We start from the raw sequence: 19,502 nt of genomic DNA, 5'->3' as shown, positions 1-19,502 counted from the left end.
CCCAAGTATGAATGGCCCTGCCGTATCGTCGAACGCGCATCTCCCATCAACTACGTGATCGAATCCGTTGAACCGTCTTGTCAAAACATTGTCAACGTCGAGCGCCTCAAGCCGTGCTATGATCCACACTCATAGTGAGGAGCTGTTAGGCCGCCGGACAGCTCCTTTTTCATTCTTGGGGTTAATTGTAGCGAATAAGAGGCACGCTTTAGTGGACCAATGCTCTCCAGCGGTTTCTAGTGGGTTAATCTCTGCAGCGTTTTGCTCGGGGACCGCAGCTAGTGCTGACACTCCGTGCCCTAATCTGACGGTCGGCCCAAACGCTGGTGATTAACAAACACCATTACAAATGCAAGAGTTTTCTATCCCCGATCTTTGGCATTTATTAAATGCGTTCTCTGTTCGCAAAAACAATTGTGCGACAAGCCGCTTTCAATGCACTTTTTTTGCACGCCTCAACTAAGCAGCATTTCTTTACATTAAACAGGGGGGGAGGGGAGAGAGGAAAACAGGAATAACACAAATGACAGATCACTAAAATCCGAGGACAGCTAAGCACTATGAGTTGTGAACGCGAAAACATTAATGTCCAATTGAATGCCACTCCTTCCATTTTTTGCGCTCTGAGTAATGTTTTTTAGTTTTTCTGCGGGATATGTTTTCGATTTGCGCGATTAAATTGGTGCGGGTAATTATTTTTGTACAGTTTCTACATTAGCATGTTGGCTGTAGACCGGAATCATTAGGTTGCTGAGAAATCAAGTAAGTATGCTACCGACGGTCGTCCTGGGCGACGAAAGACCGAAGAAGCAGCGGCGGCCGCCAAAGCCGGCAGGCGTGCGCAGCAGCTAAGCCCAGTGGGGGTGAGAGAGAGAGAGACAGACAGACCGACAAAAGATATTTAGTAATGGTCCTGAGGAACCGCGTTAGGGTACCTCCCTTTTCAGGGAGTCTCCGTATATAGCTGTCGCGGGCCGCACCCACGTCGAGGTCGGAAGATCGTGGCCCTCCGCCCTGTCGCAGGCCCTCTGGAAAGCCCGTAGTTGCTCTGAGAAGTCGCCGCTCTTAAGGGCTGCCTCCCAGTCGGTTAGAGTGGTTAGCGATGAGCTGCGTAACGCAGGGCTCCTTATGCTTCTTATCCCATACGCCAGAGCGTATGGGGTAAGGAGCAGTACGCCTCCCCACAGTCTGGACAGTGGGGTTCTACATTGACTGAATCGGCCCCTGGAGGGGAATGACCCCGTTTGGAGCATGTGAAAGGCCGACGATTGTGGTCTATTAAGTTTAGGATGTGGTAGCGGAAAGGCCCGCCGAGCAAGGTGATAATGTGCCAAGATTTCACGGAAGGTGAGAAGCGAATCCCTGTGCAGTCCTAAGTCGCCGCCCGTGAGTCCACCTGAACCGCCGGAGTGTGTAAGACCTCGCGCACAGTCATGTGCCAACTCATTGGCGTTAACAACCTCAGAGTGCACATTGATTCCCATATGGGCCGGGAACCATTTGATGCTATGAAAACCAGCAGCCCTCTCGCTGCCTAGGATGGCCGCCGCCTCCTTTGAGATCAAGCCGGAGGCGAACGCTCGGGCTGCAGACCTGGAGTCTGTAAAGATAGTGAATGACGTGAAGGACGTAGAAGGTCACTCATTGTTATAGCTATAGCAACCTGCTCGGCTACTGTTGCAGAAACCTTCCGCACGGATGCTGAGTTAATGAGAGTGCCATTGGAGTCAACCGAAACTACGGCACAGTGATCAGAGCACTCGTATTGGGCGGCGTCAACGAAACATGCCAGATTCGGAGTGGCCGCAGCCACTTTTAACAGGGAACGAGCCCGGGCTACCCGGCGCCCTACATAGTATTGGCGGCGAGGAGTTACGGAGTCGCCATCTATCGGAAGCGCCTCGCTGGCGTAGTATGAGGGATCACGTGGCGCGCTCCTCATAGGTTTTGCTGTGAGCGCTCACTGAAAACACCACGCGCGAGCTCTCCCGGACATTTCTGTAAGTACTTTCGAAACGAGAGAAGTTTTTTACTGTCTAAATAATAACCTTGGGCAAACTGAAATAAACTGAAATCACAGAATCGTTTACAGACGCTATCTCTTTACCGAATACGTACAGTGAACGCCACTGCGCGCGGTCGCCGCGATGGAGTCTCCCGAACCGGCTTCTTGCGTGAAAGGTAGGTAAACGTTGAGCGCAAACTATGTGAAATATGTTCTAATAGTGTTTGTATAACTAAATGGAGCGTAATAGAATGAAGCCTCAATGTGGCGATCGCACAGATTCGCAGCAACCGACTGCACGTCTGCATGCTTGTCCCCGCACTGTTTCGCTTTCGCCGCGTGCGCGTTTTCGCACCGTGCCATGAGCTTTAGGCCGCAGAATATGAGCATTTGACAGTATACGAGCAACTATTGTTGCGTGGGCGCTATCAGAGCTGTTCAAAATAATTTCATTGTAGAGACTTCGACGCCTACGGGGAACTGTGATGTGCCGTCGCGACGATTCGATCTTTTTTTTTCTTCTAAATTCTTGGACGTTTCAATATTATTTCTCGAGTTGCGTCGCACTGTTTGTTTATCGGTGTTTTTTTGTAATCCAGTGCATTAATTCATAACACAAACATGACCATATGCCATGCTTTTTTTTAATGTGCTTCTTACCGCTCCCTTTCACTCCAGTGAACTTGCCAGTATCTATAGCATCGGCAAGTTCATAGACCAAACCGTCATGACATTAGTCGGGCAGCGGACTCGGGCGAGCGTCTCAGTGCGCGTTTTCCGAACATCGCAGACCCGGCGCCGTAGCAGAAATCTTCCTTGCGTCTGTGCTTGCTGCATACCCGAGTTGTAGCCGATGACTGTTTGCCGGTTTTATGTTTCGCGAGCCAAGCTTCACACAGCTTCTTGTCCTGCAGCTACGTGTGAATAACGGTGACACCGGGCTCCGTTGCGTACGTCCGGCACTGCGGCACCGAGCAGTAGCCTACCATGTTGCGCGCCTTCAAAGTCAGCCACTATCTATTGTAGTGCTTTCAAGCGTTGTAAAGGAGACGCTCGACGCGGGAAAATATCGCCACTAAATGAGGACCGCAGCGTACGAGGGAACTTAAAACTCGTGTTCAGCTCACTTCGGCGCTCCCGAAGCAGCCGACGCGGCCGCTATGTCCACGTGATCCCTAATAGCACGTCACGCCGACGGTGGCGACAGCTTTTCCAGTGGTGGAGCTCGAGGCCAATTGAGGGTGGACTTTACGTGGCATGGAATCTACCTCGAACGTATCTCGGACCATGGGTGATAGGGTCAGGCTGCGCTCCGTGATTTCCTGGTGACCGCATCCAACGGATTCGAGGATGCGTCTCTCCGCTCGCGATGATGAGAGTCGTATTATTTGGGCCACTCGTCGGGCCTCGATCACCTCTGACAGGGTGTTGTGCATGCCTAGTTGCATGAGACGCGCGGTGCTGGTAGAGAGTGGTAAACCCAGCACGCGCTTGATGCTTTTGCGCACGAGGGCGTCGGTTTTGGCCTCATCCCGTTTAGACCAGCGCAACGAGAAGGCTACATAGTTAACGTGACTCATCAGAAACGCGTGGTAGAGGAGAGAGAGTGAGAGATACGGACCGCGCGCCGGCTTCCGAGCACGCGCGCGTCACGACAACCAGTCTCGGCCTACTGCGTCGCGTCGCCGTACTGCTCCGCCGATGTGCGCTGGTGACGTAGCGCCGCGACGATGCCCTCTCCCTTCACGCAGCACCTGGCGCGCTAGCGAAACAGCAGGTGTTCCCTCTCGCCCGCTCTGCTCCGTCGAGGCGGGCACGTGACGTGGCGTCGCGGCCAATGGGAATTTCGGTGCCGTTTCACTGCATGCTACAGACACCGGATTTTTCGCTCAATGGGCCATTCGACGCTTCCCCACCAAAACGAAAAGGAACGCGTGCTGCCCGCTCGCTTAAACGTGCGCGAAGGAGAGAGTACATAAAAGGGAGTCGTCCGCATAAACGTACAATAAGCGCACGCTATGGCGACAACGGCACGGAGCTCTCAATGACCGCTTCTCTCGCCGTTAGAGAAGCCACGGCATTTTCGGTCGCAAATTGCCAGCGTATACGGGCCACCGCGCCTGCCGCCACCGCCGCTGCGAAAGAAAGCCAATTAGGACACAGCCTCAAACGACCTGCGAGAAGGAGAACCGAGGCTGCCAGAGCGACCGCAGTGCCGCTCGCTCCCCAGCGGGGCAATTTTTTTGAAATGCCAAGCGCGGCGCGCCCTCATCCTAATGCGCGCCGCAATCTCGCAGCGGCCGCGGCACGTACACGCTCGCGAATAGCGCTTTTAATCCCCTCGTCCGAAAAGAAGCGAGCTCAGGGGAGACGCAGTGTGTGCCGGCCTGTAGGAATGACTTTCGCTCAAACGCGTATACCTCATGTAGCTGCAGAGCGATGCGATTAGTACGAAGCAGGCTGGCTTCTTATCCAGTGGTGGCTTGTCTCCTGCAGTTTCGCTCACGCGCTGGCACTGCGCCGCTGCTGCGAGCAGTGAACTTGGAGCCCTACGGCTACAGTATTACGCCAAAACGAGGCACCGTTATAACACCGAACACTTCTATAGGCCGCAGCGATTACGCACGCGTCTGTGTGCTAAAGAAATAGGCGTTTCTATATATATATATATATATATATATATATATATATATATATATATATATATATATATATATATATATATATATATATCACGTCAAAGGTCACGCTTTGCGACCCTCCATAAATCAACACCGTAACACCATGCAAAGCGGATAGAGAACGAGAAGGAAACGATAGAGAGAGAGAGAGCTCTCTAGTGAAACCCGGAGATTTATGACGGCATGTCATGCAGACTATTAGTCGCCTACACGCTGCACTGCATGAAGAAGGGCATGAGGGATTGAAAAGCCTTACGAAACACAGAGCCATTTCGTCGAGCTTGATAAGCGGAACAAGATGTCCCGGCCGCGGCGACTCCATTGAGATGGGAACGCAATGCGAAAACGCTCGTTTAGCGTGTTTGGGAAAAGGTAATAAATAAATAAATAAATAAAAATTAAGGTGGTCAAAATCGGGAGCTGTCCACTATACGACGTCCGTCCTAACACAGGCATAACATTGCCCCCTTCCCCTTCACCCCCTACTCCCGCATTCAAAAGATAAAAATAAGCACAATATGTTAACGGCTGCAGCCAGGTTGCGGTTACGTGCGCTGTAGGAGCTCCACTTTTATGAAGAGTAATTGAGGACACAGATGTATCATCAAGACATTTTTCTTCTTTCTTTTTTCAATGTCGTCTTCAGCTGCAGTTTATCGCGGTTTTCAGCTAACTGTACTACAGGCCCTGAATAGGTGAGCTGAGGCCATCATCTTAAAGGGGTGGAGACATCAAAATTTTCGTTCATGCGTTTCTTTATTCAAACGTTGCGTCATGCTTCAGGGAGCACGATACACACAGCGGGATTCATATATATCCGATAAATCATTTAATAATAGCATTATTATACCGAGCGATTTCGGTTTCGGTTTCTGGGCTCCGGGGGATGCTATGACGTCATAGAGGAGGAAACGCAACATGGCTTGGTCACGTGGGCCACAAGAAATAGCGACGTAAAACGATGCTGCGTCGTCTGCTCGCGCGTACGCTTGCTCTCCCAGCAGAGGTAAACAACTGGCGATTCGAAGTGCATGTCGCGATAATTATAATTATTGCGAAGAGCGACAACAACGGTAAGAATATATTGCGGCTTGTGAGAGTCGGTGATTCATTCCGAAGCGCCGTAAGCTTTAGCTTTGAAGTGAACCGGAAAAGGCCTAGCGACGATATCGGCGGCGCCGTACGATCAGAGGCGGTGAGGCTGCCGTCGGTGCCAGAGTGACCACTCCTCGGTCGCTGATTGGCCGCTTCGCCGTACGGCTGCCGCACAACCGCACAAATGGGTCCCGGGCCCGTCCTCTCTACGGGAAGGAAATGTCGCCGTTCGCGAGCAAAACCGCCGTCGCACGGGGGCCCGCGAACGGCTAACGGCGTGCGGCGAGTCTCCGATCCGTGCCGGTAACGTGGACGGGCCCTCACATCGGGAAAGGTCAAGCGAACGAGAGACCACTCCGAGCTGCCGAACTATGCGACTATGCGAGGAGAGAAGCGGACAACACGAACGCCGCATATCTTGGTCCCTTTCGGTTCGGCCGGCTAGTGTTACACGCAGTTTGCCGTTCGCGGGCCGCCGTGCGGCGTTCGTCTTGTCCACTTCTCTCCTCTTGTGTCCGTGTCTGCACGCCTTACCCCTTCTTTGCATTAAGAAAGGATTTCTATATGCCTGTAGCTCAGTCATAGTGGAGGCTATGCTCGGTCGCTCGGCTCAGCAGGCTCCGTAATCGGCATTCCATCGCTACTCATCATACGTCACGTTTTTGTGCTAGTGTGCTATGACGTCAATATTTTCGTTCCTCCTCTGTGACGTCATAACTGCCGCGATAGCGATGGGTCTCGACCACGAGAAGGAGTTTTGAATGACTTTTTGGAGCTGAATTAAAATTATTTTGAAATGTTTGCAGCGTCCAATACCTCGTTCTGGGTGTCCTTGCATACGGAAGCAGCCTACAACATGCTTTTTATAGACTCAAAATTTGGTGTCCCAACCCCTTTAAGCTGGTATTTGTGCGGACAAACGGTGCGCCTGCCGTAAGAGTCACGCCCACGGACCGTCGTCAACTCCACATGATCAACAAAGAGAGCATCATACAGAGACACTATGCGAAAGAGAGAGAGAGAGAAGACAGAAAAGACAGGGAGGTTAACCGGACGCACGTCCGGTTTGCTACCCTGCACTGGGGGAACGGGGTATGGTGACGAAGAGAGAGAGACAGAGCACAGTTTCGCGTTCAGTGGAAGGTCCTCACCGAGTCTACACACGGTTCCCAAGACCTGTCGACTTGAGGTATTTCAAGAGCGCTTTCATGGCTTTCTGTGCCGTCGACGCGTACGGTCAGGGTCCAAGGATCTTCATTACGGAAAATGGTCTAGAGTCCAACCGGTTCAGTGCTGTCCGGAGAACTTCGCGCTCGACGTCGTATTGAGGACAGATACATAGGATGTGTTCAAGCGTTTCCGTGGTTCCGCAAGAGTTGCACATGGGCGTATGCCCCATTCCAATGCGGAACGAGAAGGCCTTCCTAAATGCCACCCCGAGCCAGAGGCGGCACAATACTGTCGTCTAATTTTTTATGGCACTTGTGCTTTAAGAATGGATCCAGCCTATGAAGATGACAATTCGGTAGATTGGAAGAAGACCAGTATTTGTGTATCGTAGCCTTAGCCACAATATGAAGCTTTCTTGCAGCGCCGATTCTTGACAAGGGGATTGGAACCGGTCGGGCATCCAGATGGACAGACCGGGCGGCTTCGTCGGCGAGGCCATTGCCAGCAATGCCGGTATGTCCAGGTAGCCACCGGAATATAATTCCATGCCCTTTGGCGATAGCTTGACGGTGAGCTTCTCTCATGTCATATGTCAGCTGTTCATGAGTCCTACGATGTGGGGCAAAATGCGGACATTAAAGTGCTGCCCCAGAGTCGCAAAAAATGACCCATCTCTGAGGTGTCTCTTGCAGGAGATATTTGACGGCAGCCCGCAGGGCGGCAAGCTCTGCCGCTGTTGTCATGTGGGACAGTTTGAATTTGATTGTGGTTTTCGTAGCCGGAATGACAACGGCACCTGAAGAGCTGGTAGGCGAGACCGAACCATCCGCGAGACCGGCCGTCCACCGCGCCGCAGCTTCATCTGGGGAGACTGCATTTTTCTGCCTATAACCTCACATTGCCAGAGAATGTGTCTGAGAGATGCGTGAGCCCTGCCGCATAGTTTGCAGTTACCGTCTGAATAGATGTCTGGATATATCCTCCCGAGACTAATGGAGTTGGGGAAGGTCTTGGTTTGTAACTGCCTCATGTCCACCGCTTAGGCCCTGTCGAGTTTGGGGTTAGGGGGTGGATGAACACACTTGGAGTTTTGATAAAATTTTGTAATGTCACAGTATCTGGTAAAACTGTCCCTCTCTGTCGATCCCTCCGTTGTATTTCCATCCTCCAGAGACGATCCTTCTATGCGAGCACGGAATGTGAGACCTGGCGCTACGCGACGGACGTCCTCGTTGAGGTTGAGTACGGGGGCGTCGGGAAACGTGTGAGCCGGGAACCATATACAGTGGGTCGTTCCTCCGTCTCCTCGGAGGAGATATAGTTCGCGTTGGCTTTGAGTATCGCCTCCGCCTCTGGCGAAAGTCTGCCTTGTGCATAGTTTCTGACCACCGTCTGCGAGTTACTAAGTACGTATCTGCTACAGAAGTTAACGATGGCTAGAGCTATCGCCACCTCTTCCGCTATCTCGGGGTTTTGGCCGCGTATACTGCATGAACTGATCAATTGTTTGCCGGTAATGAGGACTGCCACTGCGAAAGCACGCGCATCCTCGTATTCTGCCGCGTCTACGAACAGCGCTTCCTTATCCCTACCGAAGGCTTGTAGTAATGCCTTGGCTTTACTCTCTCTTCGACCCTGATTGAGTTGGGCGTGCATGTTATAGGGTAGGTTAGCCAACTCGAGCTCCTCCCTGATCGAGCTTGGGAGGGATGTCTTGTCGCCGTGCTGCTTGTGATAGGTTATGCAGAGTTTGTCCAGGATGCTCCTACTCGTTCGTGTCCTGCTTAGTATACCGAGATGCGAGATTTGCTGTGCCTTTATTAACTCTTCGAGCGTGTTGTGGACGTCCAGCTGTAGCAGAAGTTCCGTGCTAGTGCTATCTGGAAGGCCCATTGCCTTCTTGTGTGTTCTTCTAATGAGGATCTTCAGTTTGGCCTTTTCAGCCGTGTACCAGTTGCAGTAGGTGGATGCATAGGTGATGTGCCTAATGGCAAAGGAGTGTATGAGTCTGACGACGCTGGCCTCCCTCATACCATGATGTTTGTTGGTGATTTTTCTGATGAGCCACCTCGTGTTCGTGATCTCAGTCTTGAAATTCCTGACCGTTTCTCCGTTCGAGCCGTTGGAATCTATGATGACTCCGAGCACCTTAATCTACTTGACCCTGTGTGTTTCTTGTCCGTCTTTTGTGTACCCAAATTTCTTCGTACGCAGCATGATGGATGTAACCCTTGGGAGTCTTCCCTTAAGCGTCGTGCGGTAGAGGAGAATTTAGGATTTTTGTGGCGAGCAGACGAGACCGGTTCCGACGAGGTACTCTTCCACCACCTCGACCGCGGACTCAAACCACTGCTCGATTTCTCCGTCGCTTCCCTCGCACACCCAAATCATAATGTCGTCTGCGCAAATGGCGTGATGCACTCCCTCGATGATAATAATGAGATTAAAGAGCATTGGCGAGATGACTGACCCTTGCGGGGTGCCGACACTGCCCACTTTCCCGTCTTCGGATGTGAGTTTGCCCAGCGTTAAGGAGACTCCTGTTTGTAAGGAAATCCTCAATGTAGCTGCACGCTCGGTTTCCTAGATTGAGTGCCGCAATCCTGCATAGTATGACTGCGTGAGCCCCGTTGTCGAAGGCTTTCTTGAGGTCTAATCCTAGAATGGCCCTGCACAGTTCGTCTTGTTGCCGAGTATCTGGTGTTTGATTTGTAACACTGCATCCTGCGTGGAGAGATGAGCTCGGAACCCGAGCATGGCGCCCGGATACGCTTCGAAGTCGTCCGAGTGGGCGTTGATCCAGCTGAGGAAGGCGTGCTGCACCAACTTGCCAACACACGACGTAAGTGATACCGGTCGAAGGTTGGCGAGATATGGGGGTTTCCCGGGTTTGGAGATGAGCAACATTTTTGCTCTTTTCCACTGGTCGGGGATGGACCTCGGGTCCAGCAATCGTTAATGTTCTCGGTCAGTTCGGAGATGGTCTCGTTGTCCAAGTTACAAAGGGTATTATTGATTACGCCGTCTGGTCGCGGGGCGGAATTGCTGTTGAGCTTTTGCAAAGCGGTTTAAATTTCCACCTCATCAAAGTCTCTGTCCAGAGAGGAGTTGGGTTTTCACGTGTATTCCCCGTGTGGAATAGGCAGGTTTTGCGGGGCGTATCTGTCGCAGAGTTCGGACAGGATTTCTTCATCGTCCTTGATGCGCGTGTGTATTATCTTGCGCATATTACCTTGGTCTTGATCGGGTGAGGTGTCGGAGCAGGCGCCAGGTGTGACCGGTGCCAATCCGGCCGTCCATCGCGCTGCAAATCTCATCCCATTGCTGTTCACTAAGAGTTCGGCAGTGTTAATTTTTTTCTTTTATTTATCTCACCTATCGCATCCCTTTGACCCTCTCCCAGTAGAAGTTAGCCAACTGGAGATCATCTCTCGTTAACCTCCTTGTCTTTCCTTTGCCTTTCTCTCTGTCTCTCTCACTCTGCAATGTTCTTCTATTTGTTTGTTGAGTAACGCTATGCGTTTCCTCAATTTCCTAATGTGTATGTTTCTGCAGAAGACGTGCCCGCAAACTCTTGTGGCCGACTGTAGATACTAAATGTACTAAGCATACTTACTGGTATGTTTTGAACGTACGCTTAACACCGTGAACCAACCAACAAACAAAGAACGGGCGAAACGGGCGCTCTGGACTCGGGGGGAAAAACTGGAATGCGAATCTCCCCGCCAGATAACGCCGCTGCGTTCAGCACAGGAAACGTCCGACCGAAGCGGCGCCGGCAGCCCCCAGACACGTAAGTGTATCTCGGGGACGAGAGGGAAAAATCAATCATCATGGAAATCGTCAAGGGAGGGGGCTTGGGCGACGGGCAGTAAGCACCGGCGCCGCCGTCAGTGCATCGCGTAAGCAGCGGCTGCTGCGGCGACACACTAATCCGCCAGCGCGCAGAGCGCCCCAAGCAAACACGAGCGGCAGCGCGCAGACGTACACGCAAACGTGCGCAGCCAGGGCGCGACGAAGCGGCGCGTCTTTGGCGATTCGAGTGGATTAGCCTATACTGAGGGGCGGGTGTGGGAGGGAGGAGGGACAAATCCGCAGCCGCGCCACTGGCTACACTCGAAACGCGCCGGCGAAGCGAGAAAATAGGCCCCGACTGACCTCTCCATTCTCGTCGAGCGCTGCCCTGCCCTCCTACCCGGCCACGGGGACGTCCGGTGTTATTTCATTTGACCGCGATAAGCGTAGTCCCCTTTCTCTCGCCCCTCCCCTCTCCGCATCTTTGGCAACGTGTCTTTGCCGTGTCGAATCTGGGCACGAAAACGGCCTCTAGCCAGCGGTGTGACACGTACCTTCTCCCTGCTCGCTATAGGACTCGCTATAAGCGCCTTGAAGAAATTTTGCCGCCTTAATGGGTTGAATTCTCGCTTTTCCCGAGTTCTCACGTTGGTCATGCTGTGAACTATTCACGCATTGGGAAGGTTAACGTCCTTTGCACCGACATTTGCGGCGGAACGCGTGAACAGGCAAGCATGTTTCAAGCCAAGGGGGACGGTTTTCCTCTGCTTTCCTTTTCCTATTTTCTTTTTCTTCCGTATTCGCAATGCCCGCAGACGGTGGTGCCACGCAGCGACCAAGGAGAGTAGCGCCTCGAGGAGGGCGAGCAGACGACAACGCCGTATGGCCACGTTTTCACGTGGCTAGTCCGGGCTGTGCCTGCACCTGCCGCGCAGGCACAGGCTTTCGTTTACCTCTTTCGCTCGCCCGGTGGTCAATAACAACAGTAGTACGCGCGTGTGCTGCGTTTGCCAGCGCATAAGCCGAATTTTTTCCACGACGAATTGAGCCTTCTTCTTTGCGCCAAAATCCATCGAGAAACAATGGGTGGTGAGGCTATGGTTAGGCAAGGTTGTGACCCCACCAATGAAGGGGATTACGCGCAGTTACAGAAAGTGGCATCGGGCACTTGCTTTAAGAAGAATGAAAAAGCGCGAACTGGACAGAGAATATAAAAAGACACTCGCGCGTATGGATGGGCTACGCCTACACTTGCTTCAGTTTGTCTTTTCTCTCTTTCTTTTTCAGCGCACTGGTTGTAGAATTTTCGGCTTTCATATTAGGAAATAAAATGTTTGTGGTATGCTTATTAGGCTTTTACGTGTTACCATATGATCAACGCGTTCAAGTTTACGCGCCTATGAGAGGCTGCATAAATCAGGCTGAAAACAAGTTTTTACCAGTAACCTTGCACGAAGTCCAAGCAATATGTCAAAGACACGCAGCAATACGTCTTCCAATAGAGAACGGTATATTTATTTATTAACGTTATTCACATGTCACGTACATTGCAATACATTTGCCTGGAGGCCAAATGTGCAAAAATGAAGTATGTGAGACATTGATGATTCACATAATGAAGATCACTACGAGCATTGGCGAATGATTTTCTTTACCTGCGTATGTCACGCGCATTAAGTCGAACGTAAGCGTTTGAAGGACTGTTTCATGCTTAAAAAACGCCACAAATAGCTGACAGATAAAAGGGTATTACTTGTCACACGATACAAGTGGCAGCTTTCTTCCTTTTTTTTTCTGTTCGAGTGCTAAAGCATCAGGTAGGGCATGTACACTGGGGCGTTCCCGCCTGTCCCCTTAAAATTCTCCCGTGGCACTGTATGTACGCGAGTGGAACAAGCTACTCAGCGCACCGGAAAATGCATTAGCATGGATTTAATTTGTACTTATTCATCTTTATTTACCTATATAGTCGCAGTTCCGCTTCCATGCGGCTCAATATGTCACGTAATGAAGATGATGTGGTGACACAAAGTTGTCGCAACGTGTTCTACAACACGTTTCCGTGCACTACGCTCCGCTCACGATCCTCTTCCGGACAGCCATCTTGGTTTACCACGCGCGCCATCTATAGGTCGCGGGCATCGCAAATAAACAATGAAATTAATTGAACTAAGCACTATTTATTTTTGTATTCATCATCAGCTAAATTCGTCTTGTCTTCGTTCCCCTGTGGGGATTAAAAATACCTAGTACACACCGGCTCAAGCCAACCTATCTTTCTTTTTAGTAGCGAATTCTGTCTTCTCTGTCTCCCTCCAACTTCTTTGGTGAGAATCGCCAAAAGCGGCAAATAACCTGGGCCACAGGCATCCAGAATTTTCAGGAATGCGAGTGCTTCCAGAAGGAAGCCGTCGCAAGGACAATCATTGTAAGTGTCCTAATGTACTGCCTCGCTGTAACAATACAGTTTGATAGATCGTAAGGCCATTCTCTGTAACCATAAACGTTGTACTGCGCCAAACGTCTATTATACAGTAATAGTATGTTTTTCTATTATTTTTTGCCGACGGGTGTTGTTCAAGATGGAACTTAAGAAAAAATGTGAGATGCAATAGAAAAACATTTTCCATCAGAAAAAAAAAAATGAGTTCGAGGGCATCTAACGAGTCAAATGAACGAGATAAATTAAGCGCAACTTCCGAGAAACAACGTCACTGGTCGAATAATACCAAGTCATGTAGTTAAAAAAACCAACAAAGTAAAAAAAGCAGGTTATGGTGTGAGGGAGACTAGGAAATACCCACAGGTATAAGACAGACGATTACAGATGTGCTAAGCCTTCAAGTAGTATGCGATCAAATGTGTGACCTCCATTTGGTGTTAGCACCATCGGGTACCATAGAGCAATAGATTCAGCACGCGGCACATTTTTAATATTTATTTTTTTCAAACTATGGAAGCAACAAGAAGGCGTATCGATTGAAAAAACACATTTAATCAGAAACATCTTAGTGCTTATTACCTGTCGAGAGATATTCCCGAGGCCTTCCAGTTCAGAGAGCTTTGCTAAAACGTAGGCCACAATCTGAGTGCTTTGGAACGGGCACAGATAACAGCAAATATATATTTATGCACAGCAAACTACAGAATACTTATCCTACGTGCCCACCTATTAGACTGCACAATGTTCCCAGCGATCCAGTACTACTGAATTACAACACTGCCCTGAACGGAAACAATGCCCTGAACGGCTTCCAGGCAAAATTTTGGCAAAAGCTGGTTTTCCTAGGTTCGTTCAAATTTCATTAAAGGGACCCCCCCCCCCCCCCCAAAAAAAAATAAAAAAAATAAACAAGCTGGGTTGTATTGGTAAATTAAGCTTTCGCAATCCACTCTTACCCTGAGAGGAAGCTTGATGAGCCAGCCAAGGCGCAAAAACGAAAGCTTACGCTAAGTCGCTATGGCGTCATGACTTTCGATAGCGCCTGCTCGAGCCTAGTTAAATTTTCATCGGTAAAGATGAATTGGATTCTATTCTAAATGAGCCAAAGGCTTAAGTTAACACGTTTCGACAACTCTTACTGCCCCCGCAAGGGCCCAAGCGTCACACTGATGCACGGGCGCCGTGGGTTGGCCTTCAATAATTAAAAAAAAAATTATCCGTAATGATCAAACTCGCACCGCGAAATAAACGAAGATAGAGTTTTGAGAGGGGTCCTTATCAGTCTCAACTGATACAGTGTACCTCTTTAGTGCACCTTCAGTTAACTGTCCGCTATAAAACGGCGAGCTCGATTTGAGCATATATGCTTAGCGTTTCCTTGTTATCTTTATTTTGTTTCGGTGTGGTGGGCGAACACGCCTATCCAAGAACAGAGCAGCACTCACCTGCATGACGCGACGACGGACGGGCCGGCGATGCCGAGCCGTGAGGGCAGCTGCTTTCGATCGACGAGCACGAAGACGCCCCGCGCCGTTTTGGCCGCCGGAGGAGACGACCGCGCGGTGACGGACACCACGCGGACGCCGGGCTCCAGTCGGCGCCGCCATCTGCGGGAGGACGAGATACGCGCGTCAGCGAACGCGACACCAGCGTCCGTTGGTGCCGTCCCCCACCCGCCTCGACCCATTGTTTAGCATCGGAGACAGGGCACCGGAGACAGGGCGCTCGAATCACGCGGCCCGCGTTTTCTGCACTACAGATCGCATGCGCAACCCATCCTCCTTCCCACCCGCTGACGATTTTGCTCGCAGTATATCCTCGACGTTCCACGTTCGAAGTTACTGGGTCGAACGGTGCTCGTGATAAGCACATTCGAACTTTATCTGAAACTTTGCGAACACTTATTTCCCATTGTTTGCACGTTTCTGACAGTTGTTTCGCGAGAACGGGCTCCAGAGGGCGATTGTGTTAGAGCTGAGTGTGGCGGGGCACTAAGAAAAAAGAGAGGTAATACAACTCGCACACGTAGAACCCTCTTAATGCGTAAGCATTCTTTGGCAAGTACACCTGCAAAATCTGTCTGTCACGGAAAAAGTGTAATGCCTTGTATCTGCACAAAAATGCGTAATTTGAGAAGACATTCAATCCTTATATTAGTGTAAATGTAGAGGACTGGTAATTTTATAAGCGATGAGGAACAAGTGAAACCAAAAGAACATAAATTGATCAGAAAGAATACCCACATGGTAGGATTTATGCATACCTATAGGGATACCTAGAGCTCCATGGAACATGCATGGAGAAGCCTATCGGTGGGCCAACTGAAGTTTAGAGATGAGCCAAATTAAACTTGGGGGGGGGGGGGGGGGGCAACTTGAAATTTGTGTGTGGGACAGCAGAAAACTTGGGGATGGGACAGCCTAAATTTGTGGGTGGGCCAGCTTGAAATTGCTTACGCATGCTTAGACAACTCCAGTGAAGTTTCTGCATATTTTTTGCTTGCTTGCTTGTTTGTTCTCCTCACTCCCTTCGACGTGCATCAATATCTTTATTCCCTCAACCACTGAAAAAACAGGCTTCTTCTCTGCAACACATTTTCTGGCCAACGCGCATAAATAATTACGCCACAAATGCTGAGTGGCTGACCTTGCATGTTTAACATTTATTGGACATATTTTAATTGCTTGCATTATGACAGATGACGCGTTTGTGAAGCAAGCCAGCCAGCTATCAACGTAAGTCGACATCCGATAGAGGAATTCAGCCGATAGCTACGTTGTAGAGATATCCCTCCACTTATTGTGAGAACTCCATGGAACAGCAATGCATTCCGTAACATATTTTGAGATGAATATCGCAAAACTGGCGTTGAGTTGAGAAATCCAACCAAGCACTCGAGCACAGATCAGCTTCAATCTCCACAAGAGCCGAATATGCTCTAATGTGATCAAATGAGTCCTAATAGTAGATAGATAGTACATAAATAAGTCATGACTCAGTATGAATATGAAATTTGCTGATGTCCAACAGTACAATTAAGTGTGCATTGCCGCGCAACGCACTTATAAAAAGGCCGCATAAAAAACGCTTCTTTATCGCGAAATCACACAGCAATTACGGTGCGGTACAGACAGCTCTGCTGTAGCACTCCCAAATGGTGCACAGAAGCACAGTATTCACGATACCCGACTTTGCCGTTCGGAGAGCACGTACTCTTAGCGGTCAAATAAACAGCAGCAACGTCTCTCACCTTCATCTTCTAATTTGGAGTTTCTTTTTAGAACAAATTCTATGCGATTGAGTTTCGTTTTTGCCCCCAAACTACACGCTTCCCAAACACGCCGACAAATCAGCAAGGCAGAAACCGGCGCTCCCGTGCCTCAATTAGAGACAGCCGCTCCTTCTAATCAGGGTCGCTTTGTGTACGTCTATATCTCTCGTCGTTTTCTGTCCTTTCTTACATTTATTCGTGTTTCTTTTTTTGCCCACATTACGTTAAAGCAGCATCGAAAATGTAGCAACACTTGCACATAATGTGTTGTAAGAAGCTGTCCTACGTAATACGTAGAACGCATCTTACGCAAAACAGCTGCTTGCGCAGCCCTATTCCCTTCTTCCCACGCGCAAATACGGCTTCCTGGAGATTGTGATGCGCAAAATTCCCTGGTGTTCAAGTCGCCAAGCATTTTAAGGTACAGATGACGGTACGACGTGTGGTTTATGAGTTAATCTGCCCGATATTTTTTTAGCTGCTACATACGTTTTGACCACATTGGGAAAAATGATCGTCAAAAGTGAATACAATGCACTACAACAGCTTAAAAAATAATTTTTACCTGTTACTTGCTAATAGACGTTCTTGGAGCTAAAGAACCTTAATATCTTCCAGATCTAGCTGTTACGCCACCAAGAAAAAAAAAAAGGCGACACGTAGTGTTAAGGGCCGAGAAATTAAAGCTTTCCCACCACTGTCTTTGTTTAACCGTGAAAAAAAAAGGATTTTAGGAAGCCGGGGTAAATAAAAATTGTAAACGCATTTACACTCGCATTACCAAACAAAAGACTGTGTTGATGCTCAAAAAAAAGATAACAAACAAAACATTGGGCCTCTTATAAGCGGCCCGGCGAGCGCGTATCGCCACGTAAAGAGAAGGGGCTCTCAGCGACGCACGAGTCCATGGCAGCAGGGCAGATACAAACGCGAGCGGGAAGGCTCACGTTGGAGAGGAGGAGAAGGAGGAGGAGAGGCAGGAGCGCCGTGGTCTCCGCGAGGCTAAGCCGCGCGCGCGTGCGCTTTGCACGCACGGCCGGGCACGTTGAAAAACCGCATTGCGACGCTATAAAGCTGGAATTTCGCCGTCGACGGCAGCGTCGGCTTTGTCAAAACTTGTCCCGCGGGGGAAATGATGCGACCATCTTCTCTCGCCCTCTACCCCCTCATACACACACACACACACACACACACACACACACACACACACACACACACACACACACACACCCTCCCCTGCTCCCTGCCTTCACTCCACACCACTGGCTTCCCTCTTACGTCACGTGGTCAAGAAGAAGCGAGGCAGGCGCAGAAATAAGGAGAAAATGTAAAGTGCGGCACCTTAGCCACTGTCGCGATCACGCATGCTGTCCCGCAAAGCGAGTGCGCCATGCGGGAAAGCTCGGCTAGCGGTGAACGCAATCAACGAAGTCGGCACAGAGGGAGACGTCGGGGGATGGCGTAAGTTCGAGAGAGCGGCGCGTTATGAAAAGGAAGCCGACGGCCATACAAGGTGCAGGGCGCAGCGCATGCGCTTATGCCTCCCTTTATTCTCTCTCTCTCTTTTCTTTCTTTCATTACTACCCTCCTCTCAACGTTCTTTCCCCGTCGTAATTCCTTGTTTGGTCTTCTCATTTCCTTCGCGAACGCGGCTCGTGTGTACACGGGGCACTCGAGCAGAATTTGTGAAGCAGCGGGAAGATTTTTCCTTCCTGCCTTCGTAGTTATTTTCCCGACTTCGTAGTTCTTGTGCAACGCGTTCAAAAAGGGGGAACGGGGAAAGGAGGGGAGTTAGAATAAAAAAAACTTCGCCGCCGGCGATGCGCACTTAAATTTTGGGCAGTTAGCGCTTCGCGTGATATGTGTGCACAAATAAATTGATGGCGCAAGGCGTAAAGCCGTGATTTTCTCTTGCTGAAAGGGCAAACTGTTCGTACAGCTCTCCGTGAGCATAACCCCAGTGCGAGGATACAATGTACCGAGAAACTTGCTTGTTTGTAGATTCCTAATGGCCAGATGGAACGCAATAGCTGGTGGCGGCAATGTTCACAAACTGCTGGCAACTCGAAACTGGAGGTTGGGTCAATAACGTACCGTACAACGCCTGAGCGCTTCCTTCGTCTGTGACTACGAATCCTCATACTAAAAAGTAGTTTCAACTGCTTTCATTCATTTAGTAGAATGTGCCACTTAATATAGGAAATGAAAAGCACGGATGAACGGAATGCGGAGAAAAAAGAGAGGCAGGGGGGACGGGGAGACAATGACGACTAGTTTCGTCCAAGGTACAAAGGAATGACAGCGACCACTAGTTCAACTATCGCGAAGCGTCTGGCTGTTTCTTTTCTGTTTCGTTCCTTTCTTTCTCTCTTTATTTCTTCTTCACTGAATCACTTCGCGCTTCTAGCTTCCTTATTGAAATGACGCGTTGTGAAAATGGTGTTGCTGTAGTCCTTTACAAGTGACGCGCAACAAAAATAGAGGAGGGGAGTCGTGCCCGTCATTGACCCAAATGATGTTACCGAGACAGTTTTTCGCCGTCTTCTTCATTCTTAAAGTACCCGTCACCAGGCCCCAAAGCAAATTTTGGTTATACGCTGAAAGTTGTTAGGTGTCCTCTAGAGAGCGTTCTAGCGCGAAAGATATTCAAATCGGCTCATTAATAGCCCAGATAGAAATATTTCAGTGCCGTGAACCCATGATTTCAGGAGGCGAGCTCCACTGCATAGCGTCACTCTCTTCACTCGCCCCGTCTAGCCTCCGCAAGCGAAACTCCTTCCCTGTGTTCTCCCATACCGGACCTCGAGGATCGCGTGAGCATACCTCACGGGCCCCGCCTTCAGTCTTTTTTTTCTGCTCGCTCTTTTTGTTTCTTGTTTCTATTTTTTCTTTTCTTTTCTTTTTGTTTGTTTGCGGCGCAGCGCGCGCGTTGTTCTGATTGCCTGGTTTCGCGCAACGCAGGATTTTGCGAACTGTGCACAAGGAAAAATGTCTAGCGGTATAATTCAGTACTACACGAATAGTGAGGCAGAACAAGCGGAT

The 19,502-nt window shown here is 49.9% G+C and overlaps 1 protein-coding gene across 1 annotated transcript in view; it reads right to left on the bottom strand.

The window, feature by feature from the left end:
- Positions 1-19,502, bottom strand: part of LOC126540110 (uncharacterized) — a 613,572-nt gene that overhangs the window by 474,646 nt on the left and 119,424 nt on the right. Inside the window, exon 2 of the mRNA XM_050186902.3 lies at positions 14,635-14,796. The gene's annotated coding sequence lies outside the window, so the exon portion shown is untranslated. The remainder of the gene's footprint in view (positions 1-14,634; positions 14,797-19,502) is intronic.

Source organism: Dermacentor andersoni, chromosome 2 (genome assembly GCF_023375885.2).
Source record: "Dermacentor andersoni chromosome 2, qqDerAnde1_hic_scaffold, whole genome shotgun sequence".
NCBI classification, from domain to species: Eukaryota; Metazoa; Arthropoda; class Arachnida; order Ixodida; family Ixodidae; genus Dermacentor; species Dermacentor andersoni.
This window is presented reverse-complemented; position numbering and strand designations above follow the sequence as displayed.